The sequence below is a fragment of the Talpa europaea genome, assembly GCF_964194135.1.
Source record: "Talpa europaea genome assembly, chromosome: 1".
Taxonomy (NCBI): domain Eukaryota; kingdom Metazoa; phylum Chordata; class Mammalia; order Eulipotyphla; family Talpidae; genus Talpa; species Talpa europaea.
The window spans coordinates 131,034,431-131,046,950 of NC_140073.1; positions in this window are offsets into that span (position 1 = coordinate 131,034,431).

Below are 12,520 nucleotides of genomic sequence, written 5' to 3' on the forward strand. Positions count from 1 at the left end.
ACTTCCTTGGTGATTAGGATTTCAACCTTTGCATTTAGAATGGACACAAAGCATTTGATCCAGAATGCTGGCAAAGCCCCTCTGTCAGAATGGGACTCTAGGTAGTGTGCTGTGGATTCTGCCTAAAACTCAGATTTAACTTTTAATTTTTTAAAAGATCTCAAGTTGTTCAGTGTTCTTCAGTGCACAGCAACCTTGAAAGTGCCCTCTGTCATTGCTCTTCACTTTGTATTTCCTTTTACTCTTCAACCCTGTTGCTTGTAGCCTCTTTTCCCCAGCATTTGTTATAGGCTAGCACTATAGAATATTTGATGTAGCTCCTCAAATAGGCATACATTCAACCTTATAAATGAGTTTTGTAAACTTGTGTTTTTCACTTATGTAAATAACATGCTATGAAAACAAAATACCAGTCCTTAACACTGGTAGCTTGTCCATTCATCTTGGGACTTAATGGTATTTTATTGTTAGTCAGGTACACTGCACACATGTTTCTTTCTTGGATGGGATGAACGTCCTAAAAAGAAAATGCTGTTTTAAAAATCTCACTTGAAGGCTTTTTAAAATTTATTTATTTTTATATTTTTAAGTTGGTTGTAAGTGGTATGTGTCTCTGTGTTGTTTGTTTTGACATGGTTACTAAACAAAGGTTGAAAAACTTAGAAAGCAGAGTTTTCAGACTATAAGTAGTTATTTCTACTTTACTGGATGCCTGATGATCTTTGAAGTACATATGCTGAGGGATGCCTGCAGGAATAATGTATGTACTTGGTCTTCTGAGCCAGAACCCCGCGCTCATTATTAGAGAGGGAAACTGTTGGAGAGGGATCTTAATGACCTGGCAGTTTTGGTGTCCTTCTCTGTCCCATCCAGCCAGGGGAGAGCATTTTTCCACTTATTCTATTTTTTTATTATATATCAAAATAGCACATTAATATAACTTTTTGGGTGGGATCATTGCTACTTTTACAAGTATCTTTCCTCAAAATGCTTCTTTGTCTCACAAATGTACAATGAAGAATGCACAAATGAAAAGTATTTATTTATATTACTTAATAATTTTAAATAGTTTTCTATATTACTAAGAAAACAAGGGGGATTGAGAGGGATCACAGCCCCTGTGTTCTTACACAGGGGACTATGGTGATGGTGCATGGGTGAATACCTGAGAAAAGAAAGCAAGCATTGTAGAAAAATGAGCAATGATGTAAAATATATATAAATAAATATTTTTTTTTAAAAAAGAGGGACCTCCCTGGGATTAATTCAGTCTCACAGCTATCAAGTTATCACCAGCCACTGCAGCATGAGTTGGATTCCCCAGCAGGCCAGGGAGCTGACCCAAATGGCGCAGCAGACCTCTCCTTTCTCTCCTGCTGCTCCCCTCAGCAGTTTATTTCAGTAGATCCTCCTGTTCTCCCCAGTCTATCTCTGGTGAATCCTCTCACCCCTTGCACCTCTGGCCTGTACCCCTGTTCTTGTATGTATAAATAACTAAATAAAATAAGTCTTAAAAAATCAGAATATAAAAAAATGAACCTACCATATGTCCCAGCAATTCTATTCCTAGGCATCTACCCAAAGAATACAAAAACACTACTTGAAGGGATATGTATTCCCATGTTCATTGCAGCCATATTTACAGTAACTAAGTTATAGAAACAGCCTAAGTGTCTAAGGAAGTAGATCAGAAAAATGTGGTATACACACACACACAGTGGAATGCTACTCAGCTGTAACAAAGATGAACTGCCATTTGAGGTAACCTGAATGGAACTGTATAGGATAATGTTAAGTAAAATAAGTCAGAAGGAAAAAGAAGCACAGGCTAGGGTCTCACTTATATATGGAATATAGAGAAACATAACAAATGTCAGTAAAAACAAATCAATAATAAGCTTTTAACATCTGGCTGTAAAACTGAGGCAACCAGAGGAGGAGGGTAGTAGATAGGGACTAGGACCCAAAGGAATATGATGGAAGATTGTTAGGACACTGGTGGTAGACAGGGTGTGAAAGAATACATTCATAGAGGTTTGAACCTATAATCCCCAGAGTAGATACAAAGATGTAAAACTAGGGCCTCCCAGGTGGCGCAGCGGTTGAGCGCTGGGTTGCGAAGCTGCCCGCGGCTGCGGCGCCGGTTCAATCCCCGGCTGCTCCCCGGCCACCAGAGGAGGGTCCCACATGGCGCGCAGACCTCTCCTGCCGCCCGCTGCTCCCCTCAGCAGTGTACTTCGGTCCTTCTGCCTGCTCTGCTCCCCGCTCTGGCTCTGGTGAATTCTCTCACCCTCCCGCGCTTCTGACTGTACCCAGTGCATGTATAAACAAAACAAACAAACTAAATAAATAAGAAGAGAAAACATGCCTCTGTTGGAAAAAAAAAAAAAAAAAAAAAAACCTTGTTAAAAAAAAAAACAAAAAACAAAAAACAAAAAAACAAAGATGTAAAACTACCTCAACAAACACAATTCTGGAAAGAAAAAAAAAAAACCACAATAAAAACTCAAAACACAAAAGCTGAACTTCTATTAATAAGGAAAAAGTAGGATATGGAGCTTCACTCTGGGGTAGTGAACATTAGCTATATCAAAAGAATGAGAACAATCATTTTATGATTGAAGAAACTGAGGCACACAGTTTTTAAGTGACTTGGTCACAAATATCAGAGAATAAGACATTGGTAGTGCCAGGTCTGGAATATTATCGACCCATCTTAGGATCTTTAGACATTAGAACAGTAGAAATATGTAACACATTCCTGGGAGGCGTCATCTCTCTGCTCCTTGTGAGTCATTATTCTACCTTCCCAGCTCCTGTCCTCTCCCTGCAGAAATAAAAGCAGGACCATAGATCTCACCTTATCCTATCTGCCTATCATGGTGAAAATATAAAACTTGGGCCTTCCTGGTGGTGCAAGGATACTATGAAGGTATCCTCAGCCACTTCAGCACAAGTTTGATCCCTGGCCAGGGAGCAAACCCACAGGGCACAACAAACCTCTCCTGTCTCGCCCACTGCTCCCCTCAGCAGTGTATTTCAGTCAATCCGCCTGTCTGCTCCCCACTCTTTCTCTGGTGAATCACTCCCCACACCTCTGTCCTATACCCCAGTTCTTGTATGCATAAATAAATAAATCTTAGAAAAGAAAAAAAAATATAAAACTTGGCAAATCAGCATTTATTTTCCTCTTAAAAAACCAATCATTTATATTGTACCTGTGTTTATTTACTTTGGTATGTTTCTTTTTTGTCTTTGAATTGCATTATTTTTATTAAGATCAACTATCAGTCAATCCTCAGGTCCCCAAGAGAGGAATGCTAAGTGTGTATTTTGCTCACTGGCAAGGGTTATGAGGTAAAGAGGAATTGTAAGTCCAGATCAATGCTGACAAAATGGGGGAAAGCCCTTGCCTCCCCATGCCCACTTGACCGAATTGATTTGAGGATGAAATGAAAGTGCCTTTGTGATTACACCAAGAAAAGAATCTTATAATTTTATTTATTTAGTTTTCTTAGATACAAGCCTTTGACTCTGCATTTACTTTTGGGATTGAAGTATGCGCAGGTAGATAAGTTGGGACTCATTCAGTTGAAAATGAGAAAACACTACACAAAACAACCTCCTCAGTGACTATTAGATTGTACATTTTACTCCCTTCACAGTCCCAATCCTCCTGACTTCCTTTTTCCATAATATTTACCACCTCTTAACATGTTATAACATATTATCATCTTTCTTTTTTTTACTTTTTTTAACTTTTAGTACTGAGGTAACATTGGTTTCTAACATTGTATATGATTGAGAGGTACAGGTTATACCTCTTCAGATGCTTGTTATCACACCACACCCACCACCAAGGCACCTGTAGTCCTCTCCCATAGTCCACTGGGCTCTGAGCCCTTCTTCTCTCCTTGGGTGGCCCTGGTGAGAGAGTTCTTGTGACTGCTTTGGTGATGCGATGTGAATGTAGCTGTTACTGTACTATAGTATTGAGGAGTTGTTTTGAAAGCCCAGCCTTGAAAAAGTTGGTAGGATTTTGGCAAGATGAGATGGAGGAGAGAATATGTTGAAAGAGAGGAAGTCAGTGACGTGAAGGGACAGAGAGATGAAAATGCAAGGTATTTTCTAGAAATCTTGAGTGTAACTTTTAGCTGGAATGGAGAGAACGTGAGCAATGGTGGGTGGTATAACAGAGATGGTCACAGTTGGTGTGTGAAGAGACTTAAAGGCCCCATCTTTGTCTGTTAGTCAATTCTCATGTAAGTTATATTTATCACTTTAATTGTGGAATCTATTAAACTATGTAACATATGTAACTATGTAACTCCTTTGGCACCTTTGCATATGAACATTTGAGTTCTAAATGTTTGTCTTATTCTTTTTCATTGGCTAGTTTTTTAAGGAATTGTTTTAGAAATACTAGAGAAAACTATATAACAATACAATGAATACCATGTACCTGCAATCAAGTCTAAATAAAATATTCTGAATATATGTGAAGACTCAAGCTATTACTTTAAATATTAGTGCTAAATAGTCATAAAAGAGATAAATGCACCAAGATATTTCAAACCTTATAATGGCCCCAAGCAGAATTATCCAAGTGTTCAGTAACAGGGGCATATCTATGAGATGTCCACTGATTGGAATTTTGTGTACCCACTGAAGTTACATATGTAAATAATAATCGATAACACTGAGCTATGATTATATGATTAGTTCATTTTACATAAATTATCTCACTTAATCCTCAAAACAGCTCTATAAAGAGCCTTCCTGGTGGTGCAAGGGGTTAAGCACAGCACTATGAAGCAATCCACAGCCTCTGCAGCATGAGTTCGATCCCTGGACAGCCAGGGAGCTACCCACATGGCGCAGCAGACCTCTCCTGTCTCGCCCACTGCACCCTTCAGAAGTGTATTTCAGTCAGTCTGCCTGTTCTGTTCCCCACTCTGTCTCTGGTGAATCCTCTCACCCCTCACACCTCTGGCCTCTACTCCAGCTCTTATATGCATAAATAAATATATATAAAAAAAGAATATAGTCTTAAGTGGCTGTATCATTTTGTAGAGTTCCTATTACTCAGTATCCTTGCCAACGTTTGGTGGTGTTAGTGTTTTTTATATTTTAGCCATTTTAGTAAATGTGTGGTGGTTCACATTATTAATTTGTAATTGCTTAATGACAGCATGATGAACTCTTTCCATATTCATTTGTCATCTGTATATCTTCTTTGCTGAAAGTATGTTCAAATCCTTTGCCTATTTTTTTTAATTGAGTTTCTTATTGTTGAGTTTTAAGAGGTTTTTTTTTTTGAGTTCTTTGTATAGTTTGGGTAAAACTGTTCATCAGCTATATATTTTACAAATAATTTATCCCAGCCAGTGGTTTGTCTTTTCATGAACTTAATATTGTCTTTCACAGAGTAGACGTTTTAAATTTTAATGAAGTCAAACACCATTTTTTTCCATGGATTGTACTTTTTGGTATTGTTTCTAAGAATTCGTTGTCAAGCTCAAGGTAACTTGTTTTTTCTTGTGTTGTCTTCTGGAAGTTATAGAGTTTTGCATTTTACATTTAAGTCTTTAATCCATTTTGAGTTAATTTTTTATTAAAGATGTAAGGTCTGTGTCTATATTCTTGCTTTTTTTCTTTTTTATATTATGGCCCCATTTGTTGAAATGTCTGTCTTTTACCCACACGATTGCCTTTGTTTTTATGTCAAAGATCAGCTTATTTATATATTTCTGGGTCTGTATTATGTTCCATTGATCACTGCATTTTTACACCAATACAGCTATTATAGCTTTATATTGTGTTGATGTAACGAATATTGGTGGCAAGTCGGAGATTTTGAATAAACTTAGGTATTATATATTATTGTAACTGAAATATAAAAGAAGGGTGATTACTACAAAGCAGAAAGTGGGGAGGGAATGAGTACAAGGGGTCAGTTGGTTGGTGGTGGATGTAAATGGACATTTGGTGGTGAGAGTGGTGGATAAATGTAACCTTGGAACCTATACTGTGTTACGCAATCTAAATACATGCATACATACATAGCGCATATTGCAAACACATACAATAAATAAAAATTACTTATTTGCAAAAAATGGTCCAATATATTTGTGTGTGTGTGTGTGTATATACTCAATGTATTTATTTTAAACATGAATGGCATAATATTTTGATACTGTTCTTTCTTTTCACTTATGTGGTCATATCTGTATTTCAAAGTGTGATATTTAAGTCATTCACAATTTGTCATTGTTTAAATGATGATAACGCAAAACATCTTTTCTTTCTTATTTGATAAGAACTTCCTGCCCCAGATGTGGGATTCCCATTCTTTTTTCACTCCCTTGGTTGGCATATGTTGGTCAGTTTTCTTCCAACACTGAATATTATTTCAGCTGTCTGACATCATTCCTCTCTTTCTCTCTTTGATTCTTTAGTCTAAAAACAACCTTTGCCTGCCCTATCAAATAACATCCCTCTCTTTCAAGTCACTCTTTTACATAAATTTTAGGTTATAATCACTTCATTTCACCTTTCCTATTTATTCCATACTACCCTGCCATCTGAATTTCAGCTTAACCATTCTGCTAAATCTATAAGATCCAAGGGTAACATTGACCCTAATACCAAAACAGAAATCGTTGGCTTCTATGGGGCCATAGTCTTCCTACTTGGCCAGGGTATTATAGAAGTTCTATTACAGCAGTTCTTTGGTCAAGTCTTGGGATCTTTCTCCTCATTAAATATGGATATTCTAAGGACCACTCCTTTGTTTTCAATTTTTTATATTTTCTCTTTTGATAACATTGTAGCTTCGATTATAACTTTTTTCTTTTTCTTTTTTTTTTAAAGATTTATTTATTTATTTATTTATTTATTTATTTATTTATTTATTTATTTATTTATACAAGCACTGGGTACAGTCAGAAGCGCGGGAGGGTGAGAGAATTCAGCAGAGCCAGAGCGGGGAACAGAACAGGCAGAAGGACCGAGGTACACTGCTGAGGGGAGCAGCGGGCGGCAGCATGTGGGACCCTCCTCTGGTGGCCGGGAGCAGCCGGGGATCGAACCGGTGCTGCAGAGGCTGCGGGCAGCTTTGCAAGCCAGCGCTCAACCGCTGCACCACCGGGGAGGCACCAATTATAACTTTTATGCCAGCTACAAGATGGCTGTTTCTAGTCCAGCCTCCTTAAGTTCACATCTCAACCTGCAACTTCCTGGTAGAGTTTTCCACTGATTTTTATTTTGGAACATCAAACTCATTATACTCAAAAAAACAAAACACAAAAAACGAAAAACAATCAAAGTCTCCATTCCAAATTTGCTCTCTGCCTGTGTCATCAATTTCAGTTAACACTGTCCAGCATCATTTTCATCCTGGCCCACCTCTCCTCAGTGTCTACATCCAATAGAATGTTCCAAATCAGATTAGTTTGTTTTTTTTTAATAAGAGCAGTTTTCTTTATTTATTTATTTATTAAGTGTTGCTTTTCTTATCTTTTCTTTTTAAAGATTTATTTATTTATTTATACAAGCACTGGGTACAGTCAGAAGCGCGGGAGGGTGAGAGAATTCACCAGAGCCAGAGCAGGGAGCAGAACAGGCAGACAGATGGAGGACACTGCTGAGGGGAACAGCGGGCGTGGTAGGAGAGGTCTGCGCGCCATGTGGGACCCTCACCGGTGGCCGGGGATCAAACTGTCTCTGCAGAAGCTGCGGGCAGCTTCGCAGCCCAGCGCTCAACTGCTGCGCCACTGGGGAGGCCCCAGATTGGTTCTGTATCTACAGTGTCTTTTACATTTATCGCCATCATTACACTTCCTCTGCCTTCATCACCCCTTCACTGAAGTATGATGACAGTTTTCTCATTGATCTTGCCCCCAGTCTCTAAATCTTAAAATTATCTTATACACAGTAACCCAAAGAATCCTCCTAAACATAGCTTTGTCACTTAGAAATCGTCAAGATTCCTCAGTGGATGTACAATATTGTGCTGGAAGTTAAGGTGAAGCTTGAGTAAGAAGGGAGTAGAGGAAGGGCTGCTGATGTATGTGCAGGAGTCCAAAGACCTAGAGAACTGGAAGTTTTGATGTCTGAAGGAAGGAGATGGATGTTCCAGCTCACAGCTCCCCTTTTCTGCCCTTTTCTTTTATTTAGACCCATACTTGATTGGATGGTGTCCCCCAGTTTGGTGAAGCAGATCTTTATTCAGTCTACTGATGCAAGTGCTAATCTCTTTTTTCCTCACAAACATCCCAGAAGCAGTGTTCACTGACTCTGTGGGCATCCCTTCACCCAGTCAAGGAGGCACATAAAAATTAAACTTCACAAGGATTGTTACATATCCTAGATCCTCCTACCCTTTTTTTCTCATTGAGTTATATTTCACATATAAAATGCATTCTTTTAAAGGATAAAATTCAGTGGTTTTTAGTATATTCACAAATGTTCAATCATCACCATGATCTAATTTCAGAACATTTTTATCTACCATAAAGGAAAGCTCATACCTGTTAGCCATCATTCCCTATTCCTCTTCATGCCCCAGTCCCAGCAGGCACTAATCTGTTATTTACCTCTACAGATTTGACTGTTTTGGATAAACAGATAATTAAACATGTGACCTTCTGTATTTGACTTCTTTCAATTAGTACAATGTATTCAAAATTCATCTATAATATAGAATATACCTGTACTTTATTTTTTATCAACTGATGGCAATTTGAGTGGTTTCTACTTTTTCAAATTTATGAATGATGCGCCTAGATTTTTGTGGGGAGGGTGTTTTTAATTCTCTAGTGTATATTTGAAAAAGTGGCATTGCTGGGTCATCGTAACTCTATATTACCTTTTGGGGGACTGCCAAGCTGTTTTTCAAAGTGGCTGTACCATCTTACATTCCCATCAACAGTGTGTGAGAATTCTAATATCTCCACGTACTCACCAACACTTGTTATTGTTTGCATTTTTGTTATAACTCTCCTACTCGGTATGAATTGTATCCCACTGTGGTTTTGGTTATTATTTCCCTGATGAATGATGTTGAACATTTTGTGTGTATGTATTGACCATTTGCATATAGAGTCCCCATTTTTTAGTTGATTGTTTTATTGTTTTGTTGTATCATTATATATGCCTTTCTCTTATCAGATGTAAAATTTGCAAAACTTTTTATGCATCTATGGGTTATCTTTCCACTTTCTGGGTAGTGACTTTCCAGCACAAAATTTTGTATTTGGAGGCCTCCCTGGTGGCACAAGGGGTTAAGATGCAGCATTATGAAGCTACCCACAGGCACTGCAGCATGAATTCCCCCCCCATCCAGGATGATAACGTACATGGTGCAGCAGACTTCTCCTGTTGGCCCGCTGCTCCCCTCAGTAGTGTATTTCAGCAGATCTCCCTGTTCTGTTCCCCGCTCTGTCTCTGGTGAATCCTCTCACCACCGCCCCCACACCTCTGGCCTGTATCCCAGTTCTTGTATGCATAAATAAATAAATCTTTAAAAAAATATATTTTGCTCTTTTAACCACATCCACTTAGTCCTAATCAGTCTAGTGCTAGTGAGAATTCTGTTAGGAACTGTCACCACTTTGTGGAACTTTGAGGTTTCATTTCTCCAGAAATAACTGAATTGCCCCAAACCCACTTAGATGGAAAGTTTTGGGGGGTTTACGGATTGGGAAAAAGTGAATTTAAATATCAGCTTGCTAGTTCTACACTTTGGTTTATCCTAATGAAATAATTGTAAATATGTATATATCCATTTAGTAACTAAGCGTATTTTCTTTTTTTTTTAAATGTAACTCACAAGCTTTATTTTATAAATGTAACAGGTAAAGTCAAGCAAGCACTTAAATTATGAAAATAACTAATAGAAATTTTATTTTAAACATCTTACATTGACCTACTTGCAGTTGCGTTTGACTAAGTTCTATTGCTGTGAAAACTACAGCTCAAGCACAGGTATGGATGAAAATTAATACATTTCTCGTGTCTTCACTGACTGCTGCTTTACATAAGTATACACATTAAATTTGAAAAAGATTTGATTGACTATCCACATATATATACTTCATTTTTGTTGATCTCTTGGGAGAACTTGTCTAAAGAAAAAAAAAAAGTGGTTTTGGCTTCTGAATCATGTAATGAAACCAGCCTATACTGTAAGACACATACTTCCTCAATTTCTCTTCAGACATCAGACAGGTTTTGGGTACTTGTTCGGAAAGTTCTTTAGATAACGTGACATGCTGATACTCATAGTGCTGATGGAAACACTTGTCTGAATGGTAGATACGCTTGAGGGCCATCCTTGTGGCACCAGCAGCAGAGAAATAGCCTCGGCATGAAGAATAGGCCAAGGCAAATACTTGACTGTGACCAACTAATACCATGTTTTAAAAAACTGTTTAGTGACAGAAGGCAAAAAGAAATGGAAAGATATTCCATACTCATTTATTGGTAGAATTAACATGGTTAAAGTGGTTATCTTACCCAAGTCAATATATAGATTCAATGCAATCTTTATCAAAATACCGGTGGAATTTTTCTTTTTCTTTTTTTTTTTAAAGATTTATTTTTTATTTATATAATAGCGGGGGTATAGAACAGAGGCAGGGAGGGTGAGAGGATTCACAGGAGAAGGAGTGGGGAGCAGAACAGGCAGACTGACCAAAAGCACTGCTGAGGGGAGCAGCGGGTGCCACAGGAGAGGGCTGCTGCACCATGAGGGAGTCTCCTTGGCTTGCTAGGAATGGAACCCGCACTGCAGAGGCTGTGGACAGCTTCACAGCACTGTGCTCAACCTGCTGAGCCACCGGGGAGGCCCTCTTTTTTTTTTTTTTTTTTTTTGCATAGAAGAACTGCAGTGCAGGCCAGAGGTGCAGGGGGTGAGAGGATTCACCAGAGACAGAATGGGGAACAGAACAGGTGGATTGACTGAAATACACTCCTGAGGGGAGCAGCAGGTGAGACAGGAGAGAGGTCTGTTGTGCCAGGTGGGTTAGTTCTTGGCCAGGGATCAACTCAGGCCATAATGGTGATAGCACTGACACTTAACCCTTAGGTCATGAGGGAGGCTTGCAGTGAAATTTTTCAAGGAAATCAAACAAATAATACTGAAATTTGTGTGGAACCACATATTTCACATATGATCCTGAATAACCAAATCAACCCTAAGAAGAAATGACAAAAATGGAGGCATCATGCTCCCTGCCTTTAACCTATACTACACAGCAATAATGATCAAAACTATGTTATTGGGATAAAAACAGACATACAGATCAATGGTATAGAATGGAAAGTCCACACTTGTATGGACAGTTAATTTACAACAATGGAGCCGAAGGAGAAAGGAAAGTCTCTTCAACAGATGGTGTTGGGAAAACTTAACAGCCATATGCAAAAGAAAGAAATCAGATTGCTAACACCATACATAAAAATTAATTCAAATGGATTAAAGGCTTTTGGATATAATATCTGAAATAAAAAATATATAAATGAAAATGTAGATGATATGCTTTATGACATCGGCCTTAGAGATGTCTTTAGGGACTCCATTTCAAAGGAGTCAAAGGAAACAAAGCAAACATAAACAAATGAACCATACCAATCTAAAAATCTGCACAGAAAAAGAAACCATTGTTAAAAAGAGATACTACTGAATGGGAGAAATCACATATACAACAAGAGGTTAATAGTCAAGATATAGAAGTCAAGATATTAATAGTCAAGATATAGTCAAGATAAAGAAGTCATACAGTTCAACAACAACAAAAATAGCCCAATTTAAAAATGGGAACAATGGACACATGAAAAAATTCTTGTTGTTGTTTATCATTAGGGAAATGCAAGTGAAAACCATAATGCAATGTCAACTCACACCTCTGAGAATGACCTATGGCAACAACAGGCCAATACCAGCAGGTATTGGTAAGGATGTAGAGAAAGAACCCTCATACACTGTTGATGGAAATGTAAATTGGGAGAGCCTCTATGGAAAAGAATATGAAGATTCTTCCCTATGTTTATTGTAGCATTATTTATAAGAAACAAGGTATAGAAACCACTTAAGTGCTCATTGATACAAGATTGGATACAGATGTGGTATATATACACAACGGAATACTACTCAGCTATAAAAAAGACAAAATCCTGCCATTTACAATAACATGGATGAAATTTGAGGGGGTTATTATAAGTTACACAAATCAGAAGGACAAAGACAAATACCAGATGTTTTCACTCATATGCGGAATATAGAGAAACAAAACAAAAGAACTGAGCCTAGAAACAAGAAACAAACAAGAAACAAACAACTAAGCCTAGAAACAAGACTGCAGAATTGAGGCTACTAGAGGGAGAAAGTGGGGGGGAGATCAACGGGGGAGGGGGTCCAGTGGTACATGGTAAAGGAATGTGGGTGCTCTGGTGCTGAGTGTGTGGTGGTCCCCTGATTCATATACAATGCTGTAAACCAATGTTAACTCAATAATGT